General features: G+C 34.8%; 1 protein-coding gene across 1 annotated transcript in view; it reads right to left on the reverse strand.

Annotated features, from left to right (window-relative positions):
- LOC144963352 (uncharacterized) overlaps positions 1-4035 on the reverse strand; it is a 211334-nt gene extending 207299 nt beyond the window's left edge. Inside the window, exon 1 of the mRNA XM_078897300.1 lies at positions 3694-4035. The gene's annotated coding sequence lies outside the window, so the exon portion shown is untranslated. The remainder of the gene's footprint in view (positions 1-3693) is intronic.
- Positions 4036-11492: the final 7457 nt, after the last annotated feature.

The raw sequence follows: 11492 nt of genomic DNA on the forward strand, positions 1-11492 counted from the left end.
AACAACCAATGTTTTACATGTTCCAATTGCAATATACTGACGGATCGAACTGATTTTCTTCAATTGAAAGTATAATGATTTACAGAGAGCAGAAATGTGAGCTGACATTTTCATTTCTGAATCAAAATAGACACCCAAATTTTTCACAGTCTTTGAAACTTTGATCTTTTCACCCCCAATCAACACCTCAAGACCATCATTCACCTTCAACTGCCCTCTATTTCCCACAATCATCACTTCTGTTTTTGACTCATTCATTTTCAACTTGTTTGCATCCATCCACTCTTTCACATCCGTCACACATTCTTCCACACGTTTCACAATATTTTCGAGATTTTTAGTTTTATCAGTAGCATAAAGTTGCGTATCATCTGCATAGAGATGATAGCGCAGCCCATGACCAGTGATGACATTAGATAATGGAGAAGTATACAAAACAAAAAGAATTGGACCCAAAACAGAGCCTTGAGGAACACCAAAAGACAATGTATGTTGACGAGAAAGTTTATCTAAAATCATAACCTGTTGCTTTCTGCCATCTAAATAAGATTCAAACCACTGCAAGACAGTCCCAGACAAGCCAAAGGTTATATTAAGTCGTTTAATGAGAATACCGTGATCAATAGTATCAAACGCCGCCGAAAGGTCTAACAATGTCAGAAGAGAAACAGAACCTTTATCTAAAACATCAAGCAAATCACTCGCAACACAGCACAGAGCAGTTTCTGTGCTGTGGTAAGAACGATAAGCTGACTGAAATTTTTCCCATAGATTGTTTTCATGGAGATGTTGTGAAAGACGTCTGAGTACAACTTTTTCAAGGATTTTAGAAAGAAATGGCAGATTTGAGACGGGACGGTAGTTACTAAGGTCATTTACATTGAGATTTTGCTTTTTTATGAGAGGCTTTACAATTGCATGTTTATAGATATCTGGGACTTGTCCTGAGATAAGTGACTGATTTATAATATAAGTTATGCAAGGTAACAATTCAGGAAGACATAATTTCAAAATATTAGTTGGTAAAGGATCTAAATCACATGACTTCGAGGAAGATGAAAAAATTATTTTAGAAATTTCTTCTTCAGTTGTTTCTTTAAAACAAGAGAATCCCTGTGAACCCGAAAAAGGGTGGAAATTTATATCTTCATTTTGCCCGAGGTCCAAATTGTTCCGAATTTTCGATATTTTTCCCGAAAAGAAATCTGAAAATGCACCCGGCTGCTTTTCTACCGGGATATTAGTGGGTAGACACATGCCCTTTTCTTCCCCTAAAAGTTCCTTTGAAACAGAGAAAAATTCCTTAGTGTCCCTCACTGATGACAGTTTTGTGTTATAATAGTTTCTTTTTGCTCTTTTGCAGGTGGTTTTATACTTATGCTTTTTTGCTATATATATCAGCCGGTCAATCTCAAGGCCCGATTTTCTCCACGATGCCTCTGCATTCCTTTTTTCCCTTTTGGCAGTTTTTTCACTCTGGTTAAACCACGGAGACGGTTTCCTGGAATTTATTATTCTAGTTGTCTTTGGCGCATGCCTGTCGATGACGTTGCGCAGTACCTCGTCTGTTTTCTGTGCTGATGGTATATCCATTCTTCCTAGTTCCTCTGACAGATTGTTTTTGAAGGAACTAATGTCTATTTTTTTGGTATCCCTAGACACTATCTTGACTTTCCTTGCTTTCTCTTTGATGCATTTGAGAGTTGCCAGAATCAGATTGTGGTCTGAAATTTCTTTTTTGATATTTTTAATTGATTCAACAAGCGAGGGTGTGTCAATGATGAACCAGTCCAAGATGTGCCCCAATCTTTGAGTTGGAGAGGTCACTAACTGAGTGAGGCCATGTTCATTCAGCATATTTTTTATAATTTTAACGAGACTATTCTGATCAACATCAAACTGAATATTAAAATCGCCGATATAAATTTTTCGCTTATTTGATGTGTCTTTTGATACAAAATCTGAAAATTCGTCAGCAAAATCATTCTGTCTCAGTTTGTTCTTTTTGCTTGGGGTGGTCTGTAGATACAAGTGATTAAAAATGAAATTTGAGGGTAGGTCAATGTGGTTTGGACACACTCGAAACTTTTGAACGAAATTGGCCTGTTTTGTATTTTAGACGAAAGAGCGTGTTTGTATATGATGGCGATCCCCCTCCTGATCGTCCATTTCTTGGGAACGATTCCATCTTGTAGCCGGGAGGTGTCATTTCTTTCATTATAGGTTCATCACCAAACTGACGCAACCATGATTCAGTTATATATAAAATATCGATATCGTGTTGATCTATGACATCGATTATATCGAATGTCTTGTTTCTCGATGACTGTGCGTTAATATGGCCAATACAAATGTTATGATTTCCATGACTTGGTCTTGTGTCATTTGTCAATATTTTTGTTAACGTCTTCGTAAAGTTATGGCCTGACACTGACCAAAAAATGACGTCAAAATGCCAGTCTTTTGCCACAAAAGAAAACAAATCGTGAGTTGTATAGTAGTAGTAGTAGTAGTAGTAGTAGTAGTAGTAGTAGTAGTAGTAGTAGTAGTGGTGGTGGTGGTGGTGGTGGTAGAAGTAGTAGTAGTAGTAGTAGTAGTAGTAGTAGTAGTAGTAGTAGTAGTAGTAGTAGTAGTAGTAGTAGTAGTAGTAGTAGCAGCAGTAGTAGCAGTAGCAGCAGCAGCAGCAGCAGTAGTAGTAGTAGTAGTAGTAGTAGTAGTAGTAGTAGTAGTAGTAGTAGTAGTAGTAGTAGTAGTAGTAGTAGTAGTAGTAGTAGTAGTACAGCGCCGCAAATTGAGCAAGGGCGAGGTGACTTGCTCAATGCCACACAACGCAGCGGGTAATCGAACTTGGTACCATTCGGGTACGAAGTGAAGACCGTACCGCTGAGCCACGCTGTGTCCCATGAAAACAACTCAATGACGAAACCAGATGAACGATCACTGACAGAGCAGCGACCAAACGTCAAAGGAAACGCGTCGCCTTCGTAAAGTTATGGCCTGACACTGACCAAAAAATGACGTCAAAATGCCAGTCTTTTGCCACAAAAGAAAACAAAACGTGAGTTGTATTCAATAGTTCAACCAATGAAATAACTTGTTTCCATGAGCTCTACTAACGACAACTCACTAGGCGGTGCAAAAAACAAATAATGACGTCAAAATGCCAGTCCTTTTGGATTTCAGTGCCAGGCTATTATATAACGATGGCGACGGGAAAAGGCACAAGACAGACAGAGACACTTAGAGAATCTTCAACGCAAGAATAAGAAGAACGGGGGTGATGCCGCCAAGTCGGATGACATCGATAGCGAAAGGCTTTAAGTCCAGTCAAAAAGAAAGCCAGATTATTTTTGCGTCCATGAGACTATTAACTAACGACAACTCATTAAAAAGAATAAAAAACAAAAAATAGAAATCAAAACCGCTTCTCGGATGTGCCCTATTAAAAATGCGAATAGCAGCATGACGTTACAGAGCATTAAAAATCTTTCATAAAGGAAATATTGTGATGTAATGGAGATGATAGCGAAGAAGTTCAGAGTCATCAAGTATATATAAAGCCATTATTTTTATATTATATAAAAAAAAAAAAAAAAAAAAAAAAAAAAAAACTCCGTGGCTATTTCATAGCAGCTGCGTTTTAATTTCATAAGGATTTGGAGTTGAGTGAACGAAAACGGCATCAATATTTACCTCCAGCACGAAAACAACAACACAAAATAAAATGATTATAATAATTAATTATCTTTCCATCCTAGAACCGTAACATAGATCGAAGTTGGCGTCACTCGGGTCCTTGTTATTGCTTTTTGCCATCCACGTTTATGAGTAATTAATTCTCACTGGACTGTTTTATCCAAACTATAAAAGTCCATGGTTACAGAGTTTTGTGTATTGGTTCGTTAAACTTCCGGATGGCAATGTTGTAAGCTTCGTAGCCTAGCGCATACTATCTATAAGAACAACCTCCCGAAAGAAATTAAAATCACATTTAATTTGATTCTTAAATAAAACACGAATCGATAACTTACAGTCACGAGTTGTTAGATATCCGTATTACGATATTGTTATTCTATTTATTTTGTTTTTGTTTTGTATGTTTTTTGTTTATTTTGTTTGTCTTTACGTTGTTTTTAAATTTTTTTAAAACGTATTTCGTCAAGAATGACACATACACAGGTCGTTACCTCCAAAAATATGAATAAAAAGAAGAGGAAAAGGAATAAGAACAACAACAAAAACAAAAAAAAAAACAAAAAAACAACAACATCAACAATTCCATCAGCACCACCAAATAGTTTAAACCACCCCCTCTCCTCTCCCTCCCCATATCTACCTCTTTTCACCGACTACGACCCCAACACCACAGAAAATAAATTTAAAAAATCAAATGGAATTAGCCGTCTACATTTGCTTTGCCTTTTTTTCTTTGCTTTGATTTTTTTCTTTAAATAAATCATTTATCCATTATGTTTTGTTATCATCGTATGCCTTTTTTTTTTTTAAACCCCTGAAAACAACTTACCGATGGAATTGACGGAAATCGTTCGCCTGGTCGCATTTTTCATTTTAACCTGTTAACTGCAGTACCCTGGTGAAACACGTATTTTAAAATTTGGCCAAAAAACTGGCTAAAAATCGATCGATTTAAATTAAAAAAAAACTCTAAAAAATCTGGGACTTGACGGAAGACTTCGTGGAAGTCTCAGGTTTGAGAGTCTTTGCCAAGATGAGTGTCATTTAAATCGATCGATAATTTGAAGGATGTGTGGTGTTTTCTGGCCAAATCTTTAAATACATGTTGTTGTTTTTCCAGGATACTGGCAGAAAACTGGTTAAATATTGTCAACCCGACAACATCAACAACCAACAAAAAAAAAAACATTACGCAAACCTGAACGAGAACCTTTCAACCTACTTGATCTATGTTTGTCAGGTCACCCTAACCTTGCAAGCAAGTCATGATGTGTTCGTACAATAATTTGATTTACGCTTCGGTGCAGCACGTTTACCAATGAACTTCATAACATAATGTTTATGAGACCATTGAATGACGAGAGGAAATTAAAGGAAAAACAAAAAACAAAACAAAACAAAACAAAGAAAAAAAAAAAGGAAAAAAAATAGGTTCCAAAACAACACACGACCTGATAACAACACATAGCCGAAAAAAAACAACACATGACCCCGATAACAACACATAATTATTGTCAGACAGTACCACCATGCAATTCGGGCGCATTCTCGCTGGCAAAACAACATGAAATTCAATAGAGAACGCACTTACACATAATTTTCCTGACACAATACATTTTGCATCTGGAAAATGTTTACTTGAAAGCTCTATCTAAAAACCCAACACTTCTTTGACGTCCAGGGTTTGAAACTTTTTGACAAGTTCAGGGTCATTTTAATCGACTGTATTTAAAAAAAAAAAAAAAAAAAAACTTGACTGGAGCATAACTTTTAAAGCGCAATTTCCACTAAACGTGCTCAAAGCGCATTACAACAATGTTAAACTTGGCCCATAAGTGGGTTTGGATGCAGACCCTGTATATATTATTATGTTCACGTCGTCAACAACAACAACAACAACAACAACAACAACAACAACAACAACAACAACAATTATTAAAATTTATTTATCTATAACTTTGTGTGCAAATTTGAAAAAAAAAAAAAACAACAATAAAAAAAAAAACCCTCACAGTTTCAAAATACTCATGCATTTAACCAAAAGACAAAACAAAAACAAAATAAAAATAAAAAACAAAGGCAAAAGCGGGGAGAGAAAAAGAAAGAAAGAACACAAGGTACGTAACTCTAAATGGAAACATTTATTGACGTCACAACAATTAATTCTTATTTAGATTGCAAAGTTTTCTCTGACCTTCATTGTTTACGTTTGGAGCTTTTTCAATCGTCTGCCCGCGCATGCGCACTAAGTAATTAAAATATTATTCTTAATTTTGACACTTAAAGCAATTGTTTTTACTTTATTGAATTATTTATTGATTTGTTTATTTATTTATCTTATTTATTTATTTATTTATCTTATTTATTTATTTATTTATCTAATTTATTTATTTATTTATCTTATTTATTTATTTATCTAATTTATGTATTTATTTATCTTATTTATTTATTTATTTATCTTATTTATTTCTTTATTTATTTATCATTGGTATCCTTCAAAAAATATTTTATTATTTTGTGTTTGTGTGTGTGTGTGAGAGAGAGAGAGAGAGAGAGAGAGAGAGAGAGAGATAGAGATAGAGAGAGATAGAGAGAGAGATAGAGAGAGGGAGTTAGATAGGTAGATAGACAAAAGACAAACATAGATAGATAGATAGATAGATAGATAGATAGATAGATAGATAGATAGATAGATAGATAGATAGATAGATAGATAGATGGATGGATGGATGGATAGATAGATAAATAGATAGATAAATAGATAGATAAATAGATAGATAGTTAGATGGATAGACAGACAGACATTTTGATTGAGAGTGGGTGAGTGGTTGGCTGAGAGAGAGAGAGAGAGAGAGAGAGAGAGAGAGAGAGAGAGAGAGAGAGAGAGAGAGAGAGAGAGAGAGAGAGAGAGAGGGAGAGAGAGGGGAGAGAGAGAGAGAGAGAGAGAGAGGGGGGAGGGAGGGGAGGAGAGAGAGAGAGAGGGGGGGGGGGGGGTGGGAGAGAGAGAGAGAGAGAGGGGTACATCTTGGAAGGGAGTTCCAGATAAGGGGTGTCGAATATTCACAGCATGAATAATCTTCAGAAAATATAAATTTACTCATTCTGATCGTATCTACTTCACCGTCCATTGTCTGTATGGAATCAAGACGACGGATATGTTGTTTTTAAGAAACTGTTGAAAACAGACTAAGGACTATCTTTTACGTTACATGAATATAAATGTATATAAAAATCGATATATTAAATATATGTGTGGGGGGTCGGTGTATGCGTGTGTGTGTGTGTGTGTGTGTGTGTGTGTGTTTGAGAGTGTGTGTGTGTGTGAGAGAGAGAGAGATTATTATTATGATTATTATCATTATTATTATTATTATTATTATTATTATTATTATTATTATTATTATTATTATTATTATTATTATTATTTTTATTATGATTATTATCATGATGATGATGATATATCCAAGCCGACATAATGCTGAATGGAAGCAACGGGGCGTGTACAAATTAATGTAATATCCAAAAGCTGTGTAGATAATCGTATCCAATTCATAATGATGACCTTGACATTTCATTCATTCATTCAACCATTCTGACATAGGGACGTTCAGCTCACTGCTGCATGCATTCCTCTCATTCATTCATTCATTCATTCATTCATTCATTCATTCTTTCGAGCGTTCGTTCATTCATTCATTTGTTCGTTCATTCGTTCATTCATTCATTCATTCCCTCTTTTGTCCATTTATTAATTTATTTATTTATTCATTCATTCGTTCGTTCATTCATTCATTCATTCCTTCGTCCATTCATTCAATCGTTCGTTCATTCATTCATTCATTCATCCATTCGTCATTCATTCATATATTCATTCATCCACCCATTCGTTTACTAGCTCGTTCGTTCGTTCACCCGTTCATTCGCTCGTTCTTTCGTTCATTCATTCATTCATTCATCCACTCATTCACTCATTCATTCGTTAGCTCGTCCGTTCGTTCGTTCGTTCACTTCTTCATTCGCTCGTTCTTTCGTTCATTCGTTCATCTATTCGTTCGTTAGTTCATCCGTTCGTTAACTCCTTCATTCATTCATTCATATTCACTCATTCGCGATCACAACAAGCCCAGACCAGACCAACTTCTATTTAAAACCAATCACCCTTACCATGAATGACTCAACAAATTTTTAGAAAAGTTTGGGCCAGAAAGATTTAACCCCAAATATCATGGATAGATTAGGATGAGCCCAACTTGGCCAAAAGTCTCGAACCTAAGACTTCTAACGCACCTTCCATCAAATGTCGGGTTTGGGTTTTATTTATTTATTTATTCATTCATTCGTTTACTCATTCAATCATTCATTCATTCATTCATTCATTAAATTATTTGTCTATTTATATATTCATTTATTTATTTATCCATTTGTTTATTTATTTATTTACTTATTTATTTATCTATCTATTTATGTATTTATTTATTTATTCATTCATCAATTAATTCACCAATTCATTCATTTATTTAATCATTTAGTTATTTATGTATGTATTCATTCATTCATTCATCTAATTATTTATTTATTTATATATTCATACGGTCATTATTTATTTATGTATTCATTTCTTTATCTATTCATTCATTCATTCATTCATTCATTCATTCATTCGTTTATTTATTTATTCATTCATATATTTATTATCTATTTATCTATTTTTTGGAAGTTGTAGTCTTTCCATCCATCAATATTTGTTGAGTCAAAGATCTCTGGTCTAAATTTTAAAAAAAAAAACGAATTAAAAAAAAAATAATAAAAAAACAAAAAAAAACAACGTGTTTTGTTAACGTTTGCCTGAAATGTTCTGAAATGTTCTAAAATGTTCTCTTGTCTTTGGTTTTTATGGTATAAATAAGCTGACCGGGCTGAATGGGTTTTTTCACGCTTGGGTGACCACCAACTGTAGGCAGGCTGCTGATTCATCCACGTTTTTCATTCATTAAAAAAAAAGTTACTTTGGTTTGAGAGAGAGAGAGAGAGAGAGAGAGAGAGAGAGAGAGAGAGAGAGAGAGAGAGAGAGAGAGAGAGAGAATGAGTGGTGAGGATGGAAGACAGAGGTGAGAAGTGGACGGGGAGGGGGGTCGGAGGCAACTAGAGACATAAACAGAATAAAAGACTGATAGATTTATAGACAGACAGACAGACAGATAGATAGGTCGATAGATAGATGGGTAGACAGACATACAGAGAGAGAGAGAGAGAGAGAGAGAGAGAGAGAGAGAGAGAGCGAGAGAGAGAGAGAGAGATAGAGAGAAAGAAATAAAGTGAGAGAGAAAGTGAAAGAAATTCGATTTTTAAATTCACTGCTCTCTATATTTACTTTAACAACTATTTCAATACCATTTTGCCATCCCCCCCCCCCCCCTCCTCTCCCCTCCCCCCAAGCGTCCTAGAATATGCATGCCGTTGTTTATAAATAAATAAACGAATGAATGGAATGACGATGGGGAAGGGCATGTCGACCTCAAGAGGTGGGGGGGGGGGGGGGGAACACATCATATAGTTATTTGATACAGGACAATCATTTACCCCTTTACACGCAAGGTTCCATTTTACACTAACCCACACCTGCATACGTGAAAATCGTAAAAATTCGTAGTTTTTAGGGAGATAGAAATACTGTACAAATACTGTGCGGCTATGTTGTGGTCTTGTTGTATGACACACTCGCTTCCGGGTTGGAAGGTCACGGGTTCGATCGATCCTCGCTCGACGCATAGTTGAGTCCTTGGAAAAGGCTCTTTACTCACATTTTCTCGCCGTATTCAAGTGAAAAATTCAGTGACCTGGCCGTTACCAACGTTGTCTCTGTCCGAAATTTTTTTTTGTAATATCGCCTAACAGGTGTCATGTTTCGTTCTACATGTTATATGTTGCTGTTGATTAGTTAGGGACCAATTGTAAAACGCTTTGAGCACATTAAGTGGATTTTGCGCCATATAAAGGCTCAAGTTTCGTTGGGGTTTTTAAAATTTTAATTTAAAATGTTTTAAGGGCATTTAGGGAAGACTGGTCCCATTTTAAACCCATATTACTAGTACTGATATGTGACCCTTCGCCTCAAAACGGTATTGAGTCGGGTTCGTAAAGATGTTGAAAATTGAATTTATAGCCAGTAATATCAGACTTGTGTTGAGTTTATACGATTTATTGAGGAGAATGGCAACCATATTTTATGGTGCTAATGCCAACGATTTATATTTTTGACCAGTTTAACATTAAATTCGGCTTTTAAGCATGTGGTTCGTTCCGACATAATACCGTTTTGAGACAATGGGTCACATATGATATATTAATATACAATATATTAGAAATTACGCTTTACACACAGCATATGCTTTGAGATTAAAATATCTTTAAAATTGACACACAAATAAAAGAATTGTTTTTAAAACACAAAAAAAGAAAATAAAGAAAGAAAAAGAAAAACAACAAACAAACAACAACATCAACTTTTATTATTGACATATTATGAATGCTCGGTAAAATATGGATTTTAAAACAAAACAAAACAAAACAAAACAAAACGAAGTTCCTTCCCAATCTCATCTTTAAATTCATTAAAATATCTTCAGCATTTTTTGTTTAAAATTTCGAACAGTTCCATAAAACGCTGTTACAACGCTGTTAACAGCCAGGAACTCGTTTTACATCTGAGTACGGTGAGAGAATGTGAGTAAAGAGCCTTTTCCAAGGACTCAACAATGCGCCGAGCGAGGCTCGAACCCAGGACCTTCCGATCCGAAAGCGATGTCATACCACAAGACCACATAATAGTCGCACTTCAAATATCGATCGAATTAAATTACTCTCATCTTGGCAAAAACTCTCAAACCCGGGACTTTTAAATACCATGTGACCCATCGTCTCAAAACGGTATTATGTCGGAACGAACCACATGTTTAAAATCCGAATTTAATGTTAAACTGGTCAAAAATATAAATCGTTGGCATTAGCACCATAAAATATGGTTGCCATTCTCCTCAATAAATCGTATACACTAAACAAAAGTCTGATATTACTGGCTATAAATTCAATTTTCAACATCTTTACGAACCCGACTTAATAACGTTTTGAGGCGAACGGTCACATATGTGTTTTACCAGAGTAGGGCAGTTCTAAGGTCAAGCTGTCAGAGACTGACCTTGCATGTTTATATGTGGAATTCTATTGTAAACACCATAATTGTTATAATATTATTCTGAACAGATGGTGTTATAATATTCATATAGCAAAATATAAAACGAGGTGAACCTTATCTAAATAAAATGTAAATTATATTCTACGTAAATATGTAAATAATAAATTTACAAAAATAAATGAATGAATCGATTCATTCATTAAAAGATGAGTGAATGATAAATAAATGAATGAATGAATGAATGAATGAATGAATGAATGAATGATATAATTAATTTTAGAATAAATGAGAGAGCGAGAGAGAGAGAGAGAGAGAGAGAGAGAGAGAGAGAGAGGGGGGGGGGAGAGAGAATTTTATTTTGTCTTCAACAGTTTGTTGTTTGTTTTTTTTTTAATTTATTTTGTTGGTGGCGATTTTTTATCTTTCTTATCTTTTCTTTTTTTAAATTTTTAAATTTTTAAAAAAAATTAACTTATCTATTTATTTTAAATCTTTTTCTTTTGTTGTTGTTTTGTTTGTTTGTTTTGTTTTGAAAGGACATTGACCTGAGCAGAATTTAGTTCAACCAAAGTACGGGTTACCATGACATGCCTTCAAACTAATC

Source organism: Berghia stephanieae, chromosome 1, assembly GCF_034508935.2.
Source record: "Berghia stephanieae isolate SIO BIC M18660-M18661 chromosome 1, UCSD_Bste_1.3, whole genome shotgun sequence".
Classification (NCBI taxonomy): domain Eukaryota; kingdom Metazoa; phylum Mollusca; class Gastropoda; order Nudibranchia; family Aeolidiidae; genus Berghia; species Berghia stephanieae.